This window comes from Thermobia domestica, chromosome 7 (genome assembly GCF_964235325.1).
Source record: "Thermobia domestica chromosome 7, izTheDome1.hap1.1, whole genome shotgun sequence".
Classification (NCBI taxonomy): Eukaryota; Metazoa; Arthropoda; class Insecta; order Zygentoma; family Lepismatidae; genus Thermobia; species Thermobia domestica.
The window spans coordinates 193,843,418-193,863,506 of record NC_137460.1 but is presented as its reverse complement, the minus strand read 5'-3'; positions in this window follow the sequence as shown (position 1 = coordinate 193,863,506).

The window sequence follows — 20,089 nt, the reverse complement described above, 5'->3', positions numbered from 1 at the left end:
AATAGATAACAAAATGCTGTTCTCCATAATCGATTAACAGTCCGTTCTCATCTCCATCTTTAACCCTATACTGAAACCGGAAGTTGTAGACATCAACCATGTCCGGTTTTAACGTTGATCACTGCAGATCAGAAACCGTAACCGTAACTACAATCGACTAAGAATACACTTCATCTTCATCCTTTACCCTCTACTAAAACTGGAACTGGTAGATATCAACCTCTATACGGAAGTAGATAGCAAGACTCAGTTTTCGGCATCCCATTATGTCACCAAACCAATCCATTTACTAACACCGGAAGTGGTGTAAATTTACAATCACTTCACTATTTCTTTATCAATTAAGAAAATATTGTGTGAGCCTCCTTAGTGTCTTCATCAGAGTTTATTCAATACAAGCCTTCGTCTCGCTGAAGGCTTTGCCCTCAGACCCGCAAATTTGTTCGGTCTAACGCTTTGCATCTCAAACTTGCAATCATCAGTGCTTGCTCGGCTTACGGCCTCGCACCTCAAATGCCTGCAACTATACTGAATTTCAGTTGAAATACATGGGGGCTTTGCTCCCTGGTTACCGTGTTTGTTCGGCCTATGGCCTTGCACTTTATATATCTGCAAGCATACCAATTTCAGTTCAAATACCATGTTTTATGTCTTCAACTTTACGGGATCCCGAGATATGAACATCTTAATATAATAATAATTGTAATATCTACCTCTATTCTCTTCAAACCCCTTTTCTTCCCTTCTAGATCACCATCAAAAAAGCTTAAATATGTATCTAATTATTGTGATTACATAGTAAAATTTATAATAATATTGTACAGTTAGTACTTTGGTCCATCCCGTCCGTTATACCACACGAAACTCTTGAACGAAACTGAATTAGACTTGTGTTTTTGCAATTGATAGCTAGAGTAATTACCTCGAAAGAGTTTGTTAGTAGAGGATCATAAACCAGGAGGTTGAGGATCACAAAACCGGGAGTGGTAGAAATCAACCATTTTTGCTTTTAACGTTCATCCTGTAAACAAAAAGGGTAATAGATAGCAAGAAACGGTTTCCGGCAGTCCATTAAGCATCCCAAAAATACCTTTCAACTCCATCCTTAATACTGTATTGAAATAGAAAGTGGCAAAAATAAACTAATTCCCGCTTTAACATTCAACGGGGAAAACTGTAATAATTAACGAGAAGCAGTTTCGGTAAAACGACTAAACATCCCAAGAACACCTTTCATGTCTATCCTTAAAATTTCGATAAAACTAGAAGTGGTATAAATCAAAAAATTTCGGTTTATTTTTCATTACTGTCAAGCAAAAGCGGTAATAGATAGCGAGAAGCTGTTTTCGAAAATAGACTGAGCATCTCAAGATTACATTTTGTCTATCCATTACATTCTAATAAAATCAGAAATGACAGGGTGTCTACTAAAATTCCAAAATGAATTTTATAGAACAAAATTTTCCAGTATGTACTTACATTTGTACAGATAAAATGAATCGTGAACCAAAAGCAAAATTTCGTGAATTTTCCTTGACTTTTGTGACCATTTTTTGATTCCGTGACGTTTCAAAATCCCTTTCGTGACCGATAGACACACTGGTAATCCAGTATGACTTCCAGTTTCAATGTAATATAAATAGAACATGACCTATAAGAGACAGCGAGAAGTTTTTTTTAATAAAAAGGAGTTAGCGTTATCAAAATAGGTACCTTCATCTCTTCTTTTACCCTGTAATAAAAACGTAATTATTAAAAACCAACCACTTCCGGTTTTCACGTTCATCGTTGTACAGTCTTGTTCAAGAAATGTTTTTTTTCTACACTTGTTAACATGTCTTATTAAATTTACAAGAAGAAAAACACATCTGCAAACTTTTTCCCGATTGCAAAATCTGGCTTGGTGGTTCGAACCTGGTTTACTATTTTCCGAAGATACCCGAAGTTGGACTTAGAAAATGTTTGCCTAAAAACACCAATAAAGAATGCGCTCAACCCTTTTGAGGCAAGGTGTACATGGAGACAAGACAATATTTCGTTATACACTATATAAATTATTTTAATGACGATACTTAGTGTATATTTTGATTATGACATCGTGAATATCCTTTAACTTGAGGCTAAAATCTGCCCAGAATAAAAATGTAAGTTCAACTTCCCTTATATATATGTACTCAAGTATGATTTTCGTTAGAAACTATTCAATTTTGGCGAAATATGTCGTACTTTTCTTTCAGGCTTCCTGATGTTTCCCTATGCAGTGACTTAATATCAGTAAGAAGTAATTTAGTTGGTTTACATTAGTAGCCCCACTGCATTTCTTTCTAATTTAACGATAAATGTTCTTCCTTGCTTGGGATTAAAATCCTCAAGAACGAACGGTGTATTTAACCCCCTCATATAGTATGAATTACCGTCTTCCCCCTCGATATGCAAAATATATTTCTCGATAATTTCCGTTCCAACCTTTGGATTTTAATATAATATGTCGTGTATTATCCTTAAAGCTTTACAATCATTTCCATTACCTTTATTTATATTGAGTGAACTAACCCTCCCACCAGATTAATATATATAACACTAGTTGAAACACCTATTCCTCGCATGGGAGAGATAAAATATCTATGTAAAGTAACTGAACATCGAAAAGAATCAGTCATTTTCTACTATTTTTACATATCCCGGAAAACGCCCCTGAGAAATCCTGGTTCGAATTTTTAAGTAAACTTCTCTGGCCTTAGCACATTGTGAGCGTGTGCCCTCCCCAACTCCCATTCCATTTTAATTTTCCAATTTCTTTTGGCTGAAGTGGAGTAAGGCTCTATGGATTATATGTCGACGCACACTTTGTTAGTTTTATCTTTTTCAAGGAGTTGGCAGTACTGTGAATGGTGACTTGAACTTCTTGTGCGTCGGACAAAAAGAATGTTATGTGATCATGACTTTATAACAAAATAGTCCCTTAAAATCTGATGTGATCGAAAAACATTTTTACTATTTTCAATACTTTGAATATATTGCCCTAATGGTGAATCCTTATAGCACTTTTTGATATACATATTAGGGTGGGCCGAAAAAATTTTTTTCAGATATTCAGGATTGAGTAGTTATCAAAAGTTGTGCATTGATACGAAATGAAGCCATGTCAAATATGTTGATTTTAAAACAATATTTAACTGGGCCCCCGTAGCCCTAAAGTTCCTAATTTTTTGTTCAAATAAAATGGTTTTAGGTAATAATAGCATTTTACCAGACAATACTATTAATACATAAAACATGAAATACATGGTTTCAATATACGCAAATAACTATTAAGAGCTTAACTAACTTCCATAACTACCATATTAACATACGAAAAACCTTTGTATTGAGCCCAGCTCAGAACTCGCAAACTTTAAGAGAATATCACTTTTTCGCATCTGGATGCAAAATAAATAACACTGGCTTTCCGAAGGCGGCGCTTACATTGCTGAATTCAAATAAACTAGAAACAATATGGCTGCGAGCCTCTCTTCCTGTATTGTCTTGACTTCGAATTAAGCATATGATTTTGAATTACAACTCAAAATGCAAAACGATCATTAACCCCATTAAGAAATGAGATATACTCCATTAAGAGCCAAATTAAAGAAATTTAAGAACGGTGCTCAGAAATTATGTCATATTTTCTCTTGCAAATGCTGCGATAGATTAACCTGTAAGTGTTGTAAATCAAATTATATACCACTTTTGGAGTGGGAGCTCATATAAGATCAGAGAAATCAGAGACAAATGACGAGTTGCAATATAGATGAAGCAGAAACCCATAGGCTCAAAAGAAAGCATGACACACAGATCGATTATGATGCTGCGGTACAAATTACAAGAGGGTTACAATCGTTAGCCTCAATCCTGTACTTGGAACATACATTAAGCGCTTCCACCCCGAATTCAGACGATGAAGATTTCGCATGGAGCTATCGTTTAGAGAATAAAATCCAAAGTAAACCTAAATAAACAATAGTGAGCCCTAAACAAATAAGTACCGCAAAAGATTTAACAGGTATATCTAATAGGTCGGCTGCTAAAATTGTATCCGCTGTTTTAGAAGATATGAATTTACTGAACAAAACTAAGACAAGGTAGTAGATAAAAACAAAATCCGTACGAAACTAGCAAAAAAGAAAAAGAAAAAGAAAAAAGAAACCGTCTACAGTGTAAAGCTACTAATTTTAAGGGTCTCTATTTTGATGGCCGAAAATACCAAACTATAGTTCTAATTGACAATTGCAATAGGCAAAGCACTGAAGAATATGCGGATTATATCGATTTGACCGATTGGTCAGAAGTAATAGTAACGAAAACTCCAATTTCGGCTAACGTATCAATAGAAGAACCAACCAAAATGATTGTGGAAAAGAGGAGGTTTCAGTTTGTCACGTTCCCCTTCCACACGCAGGCTTTGGAGAAGTGTCTAAAGGTACTAACAGAATCTTCTTCAGAAGTATGAGGTAGTGTTGCACGAGACGGTTATATTCGCGCAAAACTGGAAGCACGAAAGTATCTACCAAGCTTCGAACATAAATCTCAATATTTTGTTCCAAGATTCAACTAAGGAGCTTTAAGTAAGAGGAGGGTGGGTGGGAGGAACTCGCTGTGTAGCCACCTCCACGTGGTGAATTCTGCGCTGGTTTGGTGTTTGTCGGTCAATTTTTCAACCTTACCTTATGTATTTGTGTCCGTACTATTATATCTACTAAACACCAATCAGGCGAAGAGCTGCACATCAGATCAGAACATTAAAAATCCTGGGGTCAAATCAAAGTATTAGGAATCTTAACCAATTTTCTATACATACTTAAAATAATGGTATTTATATTTTTAAAAAATAATAGTAACACTTTTCGGACCCGCAGGGCCTGATGAAATATTTTTTTCCCTCTGTTTTGGGGAAGAAACATAGCATTATACAACTTTTGCACGGTACTCAAACTTAATTTTCTGAAAACAAATATTTCAATATTTTCACTACTCACAACCATATTTTTTCAGCATTAAGGTTCTTTTGGACTCCCGGGGCCCGGTTAAATATCTTTTCATCCGGCTCTGTTTTGGTGAGGAAACATGACATAAATTTTGCACGGTACTCAAACTTAACTTTCTAAAAAAATATATTTCAATAATATTTTCACTATTCATAACATTTTTTTCAAAATTACCGTTCTTTCGGGCCCCCGGGGCACGGTTAAATATCTTTTTATTCGGCTCTATTTTAGTGAAGAAACATAATATTATACAACTTTTGCATGGTACTCAAACTTAACTTTCTAAAAAAAAAATCAATATTTTCACTACTCGCAACTATTTTTTTTTTCAAAATTAACGTTCTTTGAGGCCCCCGGGGCCCGGTTAAATATCTTTTAATCCGGCTCTGTTTTGCTGAGGAAACATAATATAACATTATACAACTTTTGCACGGTACTGAAACTTAACTTTCTAAAAATATATTTTAATAATATTTTCATTGCTGGCTACTTTTGTTTTTCAAAATTAGCGTTCTTTCGGGCCCCCGGGGCCCGGTTAAATATCTTTTTATCCGGTTCTATTTTGGTGAAGAAACATAACGTAATATTATACAACTTTTGCATGGTACTCAAACTTAACTTTCTTAAAAATATATTTTAATAATGTTTTCATTGCTGGCTACTTTTTTTTTCAAAATTAACGTTTTTTGGGGCCCCCGGGGCCCGGTTAAATATCTTTTAATCCGGCTCTGTTTTGGTGAGGAAACATAATATAATAATATACAACTTTTGTATGGTACTCAATATTAATTTTCTAAAAAAAATTTTTTTCGGCCATTTTCGGCCCACCCTAATACATATTCTTTGTATAGAACATTTCGTATAGATATTATTAAAATCTCTCTTTGTCATCGTAAGCGCAAGTATACCGACGCTAGATAGAAAAGCCGCGAGAACTATTGTGCAAAAGGGACGCCATGAGAAGAAAATGGTGTGAACGACTCAGTAAAGAAATCCGTCGTTTATCTGGTCATCTCCTATGATATTGTGTTAAAGTATGTATGAGTGAAGTGTGGAATTTATATCATCTCGTCACATACGTATGTTGAAGTAAATTTCAATGAAAATCCTTCAAAACAACTTAATTTGTCCAAGATTGAGGATGCCACGTTGTATTAGTTCCCTGTAAATGTTGCTGTTCTAGAACAAATACCAGATCCATTACAGAATTTTACTCATATTAGCAATGAAATAACGTAAGTAAGACAAGGGATAAATTTACTTCTTTAATTGTTAATCAGCGGTACCACAAATAACTTTATGGTCGACTCCCAGCCGGACAATGGAAAATGGAGTTATTCAAGGAAGTCGGAAAACTATTCGAAAATGGAAAGAAGAATCTAAAAAGGGATTGCCCTCCAAAAGAATTCACCAAACCCCCCTTTTTTACTTGTGAAATCTTGAAATTAAAATTGTTGTGTGAATGAGTGCTTAGTGAATAACGTGTGGAAATAATCATTTCTCTAATCGTGCAATAAGCTGGCTACGTCGTCATAAAATATTTTTCTGAGTTACAATTTTAAGATCCTTTTATCTATTTTTTATTCTTTTATTAGTAAGTACATGGGCTTAAATTCATTGTGTTAAAATGATAAAAAGAAAAATCTAAAATTCAAAACTTCGAAAGGTGTCATTAACAATTATATTAACAAAATACAGAAGTAAGTATGTATACAAAATATGTAATACTTTGTGCTTGAGTAAAACCATTTTCATGTATATTTCTTGTTTTCAGTTGTAATTCATGTTTCTCGCATCGACCACTACCAGAACGGTAAGAATTCAGTAGTTATTATCATAGCACTTGAGTGTATGCGAAGCAGGCGTGACACTGAAGGTGGGTACGCGCATAGGCCAGTTTGGTTCGGTCTCATCTCAAGTTGCAATCTGGTGCAGTTCTTCGTACGAATTCTAACCACTAAAACCACCATTAGTAAGGCGTACCGAGCAAGATTCGAACTCAGAAGGCCTTAAGAATGTCTTCCCGAAAGGGGACAAGTGGGAATCGAACCCCAACATATTGTAAGAATGGCCTTCCCGAAGAAGAACACGAACCACTCGTGTTATAAGAATGGCGCCCGAACAGGGACAGGACTCCTGCACTGTAAAGGAAAAGGTAGTGGTTCATGCGTAGAAACATAAAACTACAAGGTAAGTTTCTGACTCGTGTTTAAAATCTTCTGTAATTTTGAAAAATGGATGAAAGTAACGTCAAGGTACTGGTAGAGGCAATTAATGCAAATAAAACTGAAATGCAAAATTTACGCCAATCATTAGAAAATAAAGTTGAAATAGTTAATGAATCTTTAGAAAATAAAATAGCTGAAATAAATGAATCTTTGGAAGGAAAAATAGAAAAAGTCGTTGAACAAACTAATAATGTACGTGAGTTCTTAGAGAACAAAATAGTGGAAGTTTCTGAAATAAAAAAAAGCAGATTGACGATAAACTTGAGGTGCAATTAGAAATAACCAGAAAAGAATGCGTAGGTAGATACGAACGAATATCTAAAGAAATAGATGAAAAATGTGACCAGGTAAATAACTAATGTGAGAAAATATGGGGGGAAACTGTACAGAATTATGAAGAACTTGAGAACATTACGGTCGATTTGGGTAAATGTGAAGAAAAGGCGGATCGAGCGTTTGAGAAAATTGAAGCAATTGATAAGTCAGTAAATAAAATTGAAGGTAATTTAGAAAACAAAGAAAAAATGTTAGTAGGATTAAATGATACGACTCATAACTTAGAAAGAAATGTCGTAATATTGCACAGTAGGGTCGATACTCTGTCACAGAACACTATCCCTCCCGGTATTGATGTGTTCAATATGAATCAGAACATTGCTTCGATATGCGATAGGTTGTCATGTTTAGAAATAAAGGTAGATGAAACCCAAACGAAGTTAATCTCATTAACTGAGCACGCTAGCAGAGAGGGGAGTGAACGTAGTTGGCGTAGATTAAGTACATCCGGTAACGATAGGAGTAGCCGCAGGTTAAAATACAGCAGTAAGGAAGAAACTAGTAGTTCCATCCAAACAGATTGTAGTTCTTCGACAGCAAGTGAGACAACAAAATTAAAAAAAACGAATTAAAGTAAGAAAACCAGACAGGGGTGACGTAAAAAGGGCTAAACGACGAATATTGCATCATGGTGACATTGAAATGTTCCCAAAGTTTTCTGGTTTGGAAGATGATGAGTAACCAACTTCGTTTTTAGAGCAGTTTAAGATTGCAGCGCACGCTGTAGACGTACCTGAATCGCAATATCTAGATGTACTAGGGTTTGTTTTTACCGGTAATGCTCGTGAGTGGTACAAGTCAGAATTAGGTACATTTCGTTCATTTAAAGATTTCACGAAAGAATTTAAAGCCCAATTTGCTTCTGTACAAGTCATTGCAAGTAAAATTTCGGTGTTGCAATCGCAAGCGTTCAACCCAAAAACTGATGGTACTGTCACCGACTTTGTCCACAAAAGATTCAATAAGATACGTGGTTTGTCACCTGATATACCGGATACTTTCATTGTGAACACGATTAAACAGTTGATCCCTATCACTTACCAACGACAATTAGCATTGTTTCCAAATTTAGATTTCAGTTCATTTTTAACCGCTATACAAAATCTTGAAGCACTGTATTATGACAGCAGAAATATTAATGATATGAACAACTTTCATGGTAGAACTGTACGTGTTAATCAGGTAGATGAAGTGCAAGGGAATTTCGAGAACTTCGATAAAAAGAGAAATTATGGTAATGAAAACTGTAAAAATTCAGGTAAAGGTAAGTTCGACGGACCCAAAAGGAAGGGAAGTCCCAATAAGAGAAAGTTCCATTGGAACAAAGGTAAGAGTAGCTATGCTAGAAATAACGATCGAAATGAGAGCGTAGGTAATAATCGTAGTAATTACGATGATCATGAGTATGAAAATTCGAGTCAAAATGAAAGAGTGAACTTTGTAAATAGTAACCATGATGAAGCCATGAACCGAGCACAGCCAATGCCCACATATACTCAATCTGCACCACAATTTCCGTATTATAATCCAAGAGTTATGTTTCCACAAAACAAAGACCAGAATTTAAACTGAAAGTGCTCTCCAACGCGAGTGCGGTTGGTAGAGTTGGTAGTGTAAATGGTAAGTTTGGTACTGAAAGTCTAAATGCACTCAAAAATGATTCGCAATGCGAGCTTGTTGTTATTGGAAAGAACGTAGTCAGTGTTGTAAGTTGGGACACCGATTCATCTGAAAGCAGCGATGAAGAACAAAAATGTAACAGTCAATCTAGGTCAGCTGAAATAAAGGTACAGATTTTAAATCAACCAGTAGTAGCTTTGTGTGACTCTAGAGCTTCAGTAAGCCTTTTGTCTTTAGAGGCATGGAAACGAGTAGCGTCAATCACATCACACCCTCACTTGCGAGCAGCTCTATATATTTTGTTAGTGGATTTTTCAGGTAAGAAAAAGAAACAGATGCAAGGTGAAACAATATTGTGTATTGAAATAGGGAAAGTTGGTTTTGACGTACGTGTGCTAGTTGTCTCTGACTTGAATACTGAATGCTTATTGGGTAGAAATTTTCTCACACAATCCAAGGCAAAGATAGATTTTTGTGATAATTCTATTACGGTTGAAAAAGAAGGAGAAATTGTTAACGTACCTATGCTAGGTGGCCAAGCTGACAATAGTAAAGTTACAAAAATTCAGACTAAAGGTGATGTACAGAAAAAGGTAAATTTTGTATCTCAAGTTGGTATTGAAACTAAAATGAATGTTTTTAGCGACAGTGATGATGATTTAGAAAATTTATATGAAACTGGAAAGGTTGATGCAGAATGTCCCATAGTGAATAATTTGGTAAGTGAAAAGCATAAATTAGAAAAAGAATGGGTTAACCGTGTTGTTCTTTCTGATCAAGCTTATAATAAAATTCGTAATTCTTGTACTAAAGAAAAGGAAATGAAAGTGTTAAATTTAGAAATTGCCAATGAAGATAAATTCTTGTTCGATTACTATTCACAACAAATTTCAGAGATTGATTGTGAGATCGAGAAATCGCATTGTAAATCGTTAGATAGAGTTGCAGTCTGTAACACATTTGATAGTAAAACAGAAAGTGAATTTGTTTCAATTTCAGAAATACGGGAAAAGGTTAAGGAAGCTCAATTGTCTGATTTTGAGAAAGAAAAATTGTTCAAATTGTTGTTGAAACATGGGAAAATATTTAAAAACATTCCTGGACGTTGTAATAAATTTGAATATGAAATTGAGGTATATATTCACTAACCAACCTTTAGTTAAAAGGCAATATACATTACCATATAAATTTAAAGAACATATTGATTCTCAAATTGATGAATGGTTACAATGTGGTGTAATAGAGTCTTGTGTGTCAATCCATTCACATCCAATTTTCTGTGTGCCAAAGAAAAATACTAGTAAGATGCGTTTAGTAGTAGATTTAACGGTTTTGAACAAGCATGTAAAATAAAACAACTAAAAGTGAACAAAATTGATGACTTGTTGTTAAAGTTTCAAGGTGCAAAGTACGTATCAAATATTGATTTAGTAGGAAGCTATACACAAGTTCCAATTTCTGAAAATTGTAGAGATTACACAGCATTCTCTTGGAATGGTAAAATGTATAGATTCACATCCATCCCTTTTTGATACGCAAACGGAGGCGTAGGATTAATGGCTTGTCTTTTTTTTTGTGTTAGGTCATGCATTATTTGACAAATTAATTATGTACATCGATGATATTTCTGTACCAACATTTTCTTTTAATAAACAGTTAGAAATTTTAAATTTGTTGTTTACAAAGTTAGAAGAAGCTAACATGACTGTAAATTTAAAGAAATCCTATTTTTGCAATACGAGTTTTCAGTTTCCTGGTTTCGTAGTCACACCTGAAAGCGTGAAAAAGGATCCATCATATGTAGAAACAATTCGAACATTGCCTCGTCCCAAAAATGTAAAGGAACTTAAGCGAGTGTTAGGGTTGTTCGAGTGGTGTTCTAAATTCGTATATTATTTCGTTCATCTAGCAAATCCATTGTTTGAACTTCTGGAAAAGAATAAAAAGTGGGTTTGGACTGAAGAATGTGAGCAAAGTTTTGTTAAATTAAAAGAATCCTTATCTGAAGAAGTGTTGTTAAATCATCCGTTGTTAGATCACGATTTTTGTTTAGTGACAGATAGCTCGCTTGTAGCGGTTGGAAGTATATCATTCCAAGAAGTCAATGCCGAAAAACACATACTTGGTTTTTACAGTAAAACTCTGAATAGTGCACAGCGAAATTTCACTATCACGGAATTAGAGGCGTGTGCAATTGTTACAGCTATATGAAAATGGGGACAATTATTATATGGCCATCACGTGAAAGTTTACACGGACCATAAGTCGTTAGTGTTTTTAAATAAAATTCGCCATTGGAACTCTCGTTTGGCTTGGCGGAGTCTTGAACTACAGAGATTTAACTTGGAAATACAGCACATTTCGGGGAGTGAGAATGTTGCCAGTGATGCATTGTCCAGAATAGTTTTAGCCCCTCCTAATTAAGTTTTGGACATTAACAATTTAGAAGTCCTTCCATCATTTTTCAGAAACCTCACACCAGGAGAGTTAGCCGAAAAACAAAAGGAACATCCTGAGTACAGTAAAATTATTAAATTTTTAGAGAAACCAAACGATCCTTACAGTAAGATGGAAAATAGAAATGTAGAGAAATTCTACAAGTTGGAAAACGGTATTTTGTTGTATAAGAACTTTCATTTCCCTAACAGTTGGCGAATTTGCATCTCGCCATCTTTAGTAAATCTGGTAATTGAAGAAATGCATAACAACCGTGGACATTTCGGGTGTGAAAGAACTGTAAGCTTCATCAACGAGATCTGTTATTGGAAATCTATGCGGCGAGACGTAATGAACTATATTAACGATTGTCTCGAGTGTAAACGAACTAAAGTTGATACTCGACCCCCAGCTAGACCTCTAGAAACCATACAGGTCAAGGGCCCCAGGAGATTGATTTCGATTGACGTCATCGGACCTTTTGTGCCATCTCCCTCAAAATGTAAATTTATACTTTCAGTCTGTGACGTTTTTACTCACTACCTTCTTCTTTATCCGATCCGGAATGCTACTGCGAAGTGTGTAGTTAAACGTTTGGAATCATTGTACTTTGTGCACTTAGGAATACCTTCAGCTTTATTAGCGGAAAATGGTAGTTGTTTTATTTCTAAAAACTTCAAACAAAAAATGGAAGAATATGGTGTAAAAAAATTTTATTGAACGCCTTACCATCCGGCGTCGAACGCGGTGGAGGGAATCCATCGGGAGACGAACAGGTTGTTCAGACTATTTTGTAAAGATGATCATGGTTCCTGGGAGAAATTTATACCACAAGTTGTTGTGTTGTTGAAGTATTCGATATCAAGTAGTCTTGGTGTGAGTCCAGCTAGCTTACATTTCAACATTCAAGCTGAAAAACCTATCTTCAAACATTTTGGCATTTTTACAAATGATACAAGTGACAATGACAACGAAAGTTGGGACAACAAATTGGTAATGGCAGATTTTAAAAGAAAAGAAGTGATCCGAAAGCGAAATGAAAGGTATAACTCACAACAGGAGAGTAAACACAAAATACAGGTGAATGATCTGGTTTTCTTGAAACAGACAAACTTAAGTTCCGCAACTGACAAGAAAACCTCAAAATCCTTCAATGTGTTCAAAGGACCTTATCTTTGTGTTAATAAACCATCGAATTCAGAAAAGGTGTTCGAATTGTTAGATCCTTTAACTGATAAATCAATTGGATCGCATTCTGTAGACCGACTCAAGGTGTGGAAACCTACGAAACAAACTCGTAAGATTTGGTTAAATTTAGCTGTGAAACATAGTTCTCAGAAATACCATGATATGATTTCAAGCGAATTTAAAAATTCAGATTTGGAAAGTAGTGTTGAAACTGTTCTTTGCAACGCATTGACCACAACACCTGTATGTTTATCTCAAAAAGTTCAATCAAGAAATAATAACCAACGAATACACAGAATTTTAGAAATTTTTTTGGATATTGATAAGTATTTAAACCATCTGTATTGTAAAAATCTATGCTCATCTGATGTGTTGGAATTTGCGTTAGTAAATTTACAAAATCCTTATGTGGTATTGAATGAGCGAGTTCAAGATGTGTAGAAATAAAAAAATAAAAAAAAGTTATTCAATACAAAATAAGCAGGCATCTGTGATCAGCTATGCGATTTCCAGATGGCCGTTGATATTTCTTTTCCAAAGTAATGGAAAACTAGCAAAGACATATCCTAAGTCATTGAGATGAGGTTCCCTCCTATGTGTATTGGGTAATGTAACATTTCTGTAACGCTCGAAGTAAGCAATTTTGGTAAATCCCATTCTTTATTATTTTGAAGTTTTAAACTTGTATTCTATAATTAACCCTCATCTCGGGGTGGTAAAATAAATAATTTATTGTGGGTAGGTTCCTTTAAAATTTATCCAGGCAGACCTTGTCGAGTGGTCAAAGAGAATCATAACTGAATTATTACAATGTAAAAATTTAGCTGTGAATCTTAAAGGCGCCAATAAATTTTATTAAATCTCGACAAAAACGTATATTATTCAATATTGTGTGAAAATAAAGTTTTAATATGTTATATGTTTCGAAAAATTATTTACTAATAAGAGAATTTATTTCGTATGTTGATACTACTATATCATTGCTTTATGTTTGAAAATTTACTCATAACTTGATATAGTGTTCTTTAAATGTAGTATTTTAAAGGTTTGAATAATGAAAATCATACATTATTAAGAGTTATTTTGAAAATTATTTATAAGGAAGTATATGCTCATAAAAAGTTTATTTCTGCATTTTATATTTCATTCCGTTTAAAATATTGAAAATTTCCTAAGTTTAGTGTAATAAAGATATTCAGTGTAAGATCTAAAAACACGAGTCCGATACTTACAAGAAAAAAAAACAAGAGTAAAGGTTGAAATTTTATGATGTATGTAATGGTGTTAAAGATACATTGGTTATATGATGTGAATAAACAGAAAATGAAAATATATTAGACAATCAAAATGTTATTCAATTTGCATTAGAATATTGTGTTATAAGATATATATATATATATATATATATATATATATATATATATATATATATATATATATATAATCTTATACAAAAAAGAAAAGCCCATTTAAAGTATATAGCCCATAAAAATAAAACTGCCTATATACGTTTGTGTAAAGTGTTAGTGGACCATTGTGAACCAAATATTTATAATGCAAGAATGAAGAGGAGTAATAGCCGGAAAAATAAATTTAAGAAGAGGAAAATTCCAAGATTCTAGGATTCTGATAATCTTCAAAGAGGATCATCGTCCCTTGCGTGCGCCATCTGTGAGCGTGTGTCCTCCCTCACTCTCATTCCATTTAAATTTTCAAATTTCTTTTGGATGAAGTGGAATAAGGCTCTATGGATTATATGTCGACGCACACTTTGTTAGTTTTATCTTTTTCAAGGAGTTGGCAGTACTGTGAATGGTGACTTGAACTTCTTGTGCATCGGACAAAAAGAATGTTATGTGATCATGACTTTATAACAAAATAGTCCCTCAAAATCTGATGTGATCGAAAAACATTTTTACTATTTTCAATACTTTGAATATATTGCCCTAATGGTGAATCCTTATAGCACTTTTTGATATACATATTCTTTGTATAGAACATTTCGTATAGATATTATTAAAATCTCTCTTTGTCATCGTAAGCGCAAGTATACCGACGCTAGATAGAAAAGCCGCGAGAACTATTGTGCAAAAGGGACGCCATGAGAAGAAAATGATGTGAACGACTCAGTAAAGAAATCCGTCGTTTATCTGGTCATCTCCTATGGTATTGTGTTAAAATATGTATGAGTGAAGTGTGGAATTTATATCATCTCGTCACATACGTATGTTGAAGTAAATTTCAATGAAAATCCTTCAAAACAACTTAATTTGTCCAAGATTGAGGATGCCACGTTGTATTAGTTCCTTGTAAATGTTGCTGTTCTAGAACAAATCCAGATACATTACAGAATTTTACTCATATTAGCAATGAAATAACGTAAGTAAGACAAGGGATAAATTTACTTCTTTAATTGTTAATCAGCGGTACCACAAATAACTTTATGGTCGACTCCCAGCCGGACAATGGAAAATGGAGTTATTCAAGGAAGTCGGAAAACTATTCGAAAATGGAAAGAAGAATCTAAAAAGGGATTGCCCTCCAAAAGAATTCACCAAACCCCCCTTTTTTACTTGTGAAATCTTGAAATTAAAATTGTTGTGTGAATGAGTGCTAGGTGAATAACGTGTGGAAATAATCATTTCTCTAATCGTGCAATAAGCCGGCTACGTCGTCATATAATATATTTCTGAGTTAAAATTTTAAAATTATTTTTTTTATTTTTTATTAGTAAATACATGGGCTTAAATTCATTGTGTTAAAATGATAAAAAGAAAAATCTAAAATTCAAAACTTCGAAAGGTGTCATTAATAATTATATTAACAAAATACAGAAGTAAGTATGTATACAAAATATGTAACATTTTGTGCTTGAGTAAAACCACTTTCATGTATATTTCTTGTTTTCAGTTGTAATTCATGTTTCTCGCATCGACCACTACCAGAACGGTAAGAATTCAGTAGTTATTATCATAGCACTTGAGTGTATGCGAAGCAGGCGTGACACTGAAGGTGGGCACGCGCATAGGCCAGTTTGGTTCGGTCTCATCTCAAGTTGCAATCTGGTGCAGTTCTTCGTACGAATTCTAACCACTAAAACCGCCATTAGTAAGGCGTACCGAGCAAGATTCGAACTCAGAAGGCCTTAAGAATGTCTTCCCGAAAGGGGACAAGTGGGAATCGAACCCCAACATATTGTAAGAATGGCCTTCCCGAACAAGATCACGAACCACTCGTGTTATAAGATAGGGATTGTATTTTGAGTCAATGTCTGTAAGGATAACACTTTTCATGTTAGCGATCGCGAAAATTATGGATTAGACACTAATGTCTGTCATTGTGGATTATTTTACATTTCTGGGTAAATCTTCCCTCGTAGCTGACTCCCTTTCCGCGTACAATGGAAGCTGAATTGGAAAGTTGTCGGTAGTAGAAGGGTCATCATTGATATGAGCGACTGAGCTAACTATGTATTTGGCACTAATAACGATCATTTGGATTATTTTCATTTGACTTGGTATCCCCCCGGTGGTCCCCTGCCCTCAGCCGAATGGGGTGAATTTAAAAGTTAATCCGATCGGAGTTTTACCATTCTCTTCAGCGACCGCGAAAAGTAAGAATTCGACATTAATATCGGTTATTTTGTACTACTTTTACATGTCTCAGTGGACACATTATCTCCCTGATGCCCCCTGTTTCATTTTTATAATAAATGATTATATATATATATATATATATATATATATATATATATATATATATATATATATATATATATATACATCAGTTAATGGTTATGAAACCAAACACAATTCAAAGTTTTCTTGCACCCACTGGAGAACGTGAAATATATGAATATTTATTTGGATATATTATTATTGTAGACGGTTCACATAATGCCCACTGACTTCGATTTTGCAAAATTTGAGAAATAAATTTCACTTTTTATATTGTCAAATTGAAGGCATTTTTATACTAACTTTAAGAAAGCCATATACATCATATTACGAATCAATCATTATGGAACAATTTCCTGCGTGACACGATGCAGTGGTACCAACCTTTGAAAGTTTCATTTACAACTATTCCGTTTTTCTTTTTTAATTGATTTTGGGAGTAATGGTGCATTCAGTATAAAGGTACAATAAGATTTTCTCTCTCTCTCCCTGTGTATGTGTGTGTGTCTGTATGTTTCTAGTTTCCGGCGTAAGTCTCTGGACTACCAGGTATACTACTGTGTGTACATATGCTAGTGTGTGTGTGTGTGGCGGTTGTATATCAAGTACTAATTGGGAAAGCGTAGTGGAACTTATCAATATTAGTACGTACATACTTGCGGCCGTCACTTCACACGATCACTTTGGAAGAATGCGATTTTTTTAAATCAGCTTTTTGCAATAAATAAGTAGAATGATTCCTCTCGAGGGAGCTTTTAATGGAGGTGATTCGCCAAGTGGAAGTGGTAAAAATGAGTCATTTTCGATTTCAACGTTGGTCACTATAGAGCGTAATGGTCATAAATAGTAAGAAGCAGTTTTCCGGAATCGATAAAGGGTATCAAGGATAACTTTCACCTTCATCCTTAAAAGCCTGGTAAACCAGGAAGATATAGAAATTAACTATGATTTCCGGCTTCAAATTAATCTACATAGTGAGATAAGAAGAAGCTGTTTTAAGCATGAACTTAACATTGTGGGGATACATATCGTCTTCTCTTTTAAACTTCTAACAAATCGGAAGTAGCAAAACTCAACCACTTCCCATTTTAAGGTTGCTCACAACAGATTTAAACGATACTAATTGCGAAAAGAGGTTTTGTGAAATCAATTAAGTGTCCCAACAGTATGTTCTATACTCTAATCTTTCTACTAAAAATTGAAGTGGCAGAAATCAATCGCTTACGGTTGTAACATTCAGAGTTATAGAATTAATAGCGAAAAGGCTGTCTAGGTAATTCATTAAGTGTTCCAAAGGGATATTCCATCTCGGCAGTAATCCTTGTAATCAATTCGGAAGTGAAATAAATATCTTCTGGTTCCCAAACCCAACTAGAACTTCTGGTTCCCAAACCACTTCAGAAAATATAACATGACCCCCTTTAAGTTTTTTTTATTATTAGAATCACGTAGTGGAACTTGTAATATCGTAATGTTAGTAGGTACGTACACTCATGTCCAAACTTATTGTCACATGTCTACAAATATGTTGTTGTAAGAATATAATTTGATAATGAATTTGACCGGTATTTTTTATAATGTTAGAATATGTATAATTGCCACGGACATATATGTGGCAAATTTCATGCCAATAGAGCAGTAAATAAGAACAAAAAAACGAAAATTATACTTTCTTGTTCATTTAGCAACATTTTGTTTTACTCATTTTAATTTTCGTTTCTAATATTATTTTCCTATAAAATTTACCACACATACGTATTTCCCGATTATACACATAGTATCAGTATCAAAAGTACCCTGCATAATTATTATCAAATTATATTCTTACAAGAAGACAGTTATACATATGCTACTATCATTTTGGACATGAGTGTACATACATACGGCAATTACTTCGAACGATAACATTTGAAAGGTTGCAAAATTCCTAATTTTTTTTTTTTTTTTTTTTTTTTTTTTTTTTTTGCAATAGGTAGATAGTGTGATTTTCTCGCAGAGTTCATTAATAGATGTGATTCGACAAAATAAATGGTAAAAATGAGTAATTTCAGGTTTTAACGTTGATCAATGTAAAACAAAAGAGGTAATGGATAGCGTAACGCTGTTTTCGGCAAATGATTATACGTTTCAAGGGAACCTATCATCCTATTCTTAACATTCTAGTAGAACCGAAAATGGTAGAAATGAGCCATTTCCAGTTTTAGCATCCATTACTATAGAGCAAAAACGATAATAGATGACGAGAAGGTGTTTTCGGGAATCAATTAAACTTTTCAAGGATAACCTTCTTCACATTTAACAAGCTAGTAAAACTTAAAGTAATAGAATTGAGCCATTTCCGGTTTCAACGTTAATCACTATACAGCAAAAACTGTAATAGATAGTAAGAAAGCAGTGTCCAGGGATCTATAATACTTTTCAAGGACAACCTTCATCTTCACACTAACAATGTAGTAAAACCGGAAGTGGTTAAAAATGAACCACTTCCGGTTTTAACGTTGATCACTATAGAGAGAAAACGAAAAGAGATAGTAAGAAGCAGTTTTCGGCAATCGGTAAAGCGCTCCAGGAGTATCTTTCGTCTTCGTGCTTAACAACCTAGTGAAAAGGAAGTGTAGAAATCACCCATAACTTCCGGCTTTCATTTAATTTACATAAACAATAAGATATAGGGAGAAGCAGTTCTATAGAATCAATTAAACGTTCTAGGAACAGGTAAGTTATTATCTCTCTTAAACTCTAAATGGGAAGTCGCAAAACCCAACTACTTCCGGATTTAGTGTTGATCGCAATAGATTAGGAAAGATAACAAAAAAAGAGAAGTTTATGGATCACTTCAATTAACAAGCTCCTCCAAAACTATTACTCTGCCCATAGTTTGCAAAAAATAAATAAATAAATAAAACTTTGCTTTCATTTAAGAGTTATCGTATGCAATAACTTAGTCGGAGCAGCTATCGTGGTCTATTATTATTATTATTATTATTATTATTATTATTATTATTATTATTATTATTATTATTATTATTATTATTGCGTCCAGGTTCCGTTATTCTTTAACTGTTAGAGGAGAGGTTCATTTTTTCTACAATATCACTTTATCCATAATGGTACTTTGGTTAAGTAAAGTAAAAAAGAAGCGAATCCATAATGGTTTAGTTAACTAAAGAAGAAGCGTATCTAGTTGTGTGGAGCCGCCATTTCATGTTAGCCTTTGGTGATTACTTAGTACTGTTCAGCGAGGTAATTTAGCAGAAGTACAATGTTCTTATAGATTATTTGTTGTATTGTTATAAAGTAGGATATGATACAAGACACTGTATTTTCTAAATTAAAGTTTTGAGATCCTCTAGGGCAATGGTTCCAACCTTTTTTAACAAGCACCCACATTTTTAAACCCTACATACTTCACGCCCACATCATTCGCGCATGTCTTTGAGCGTTTCTGCAACTTCAGTTGCAGCATTGTATTTTCAAATCATCAGTATTAGTAACAAATATTGAAATATTACTCTGCAATATAAAAGAATGTACCGATGATTTTAATTTACGATTCGATTTCTTTTAATGTTACACCACT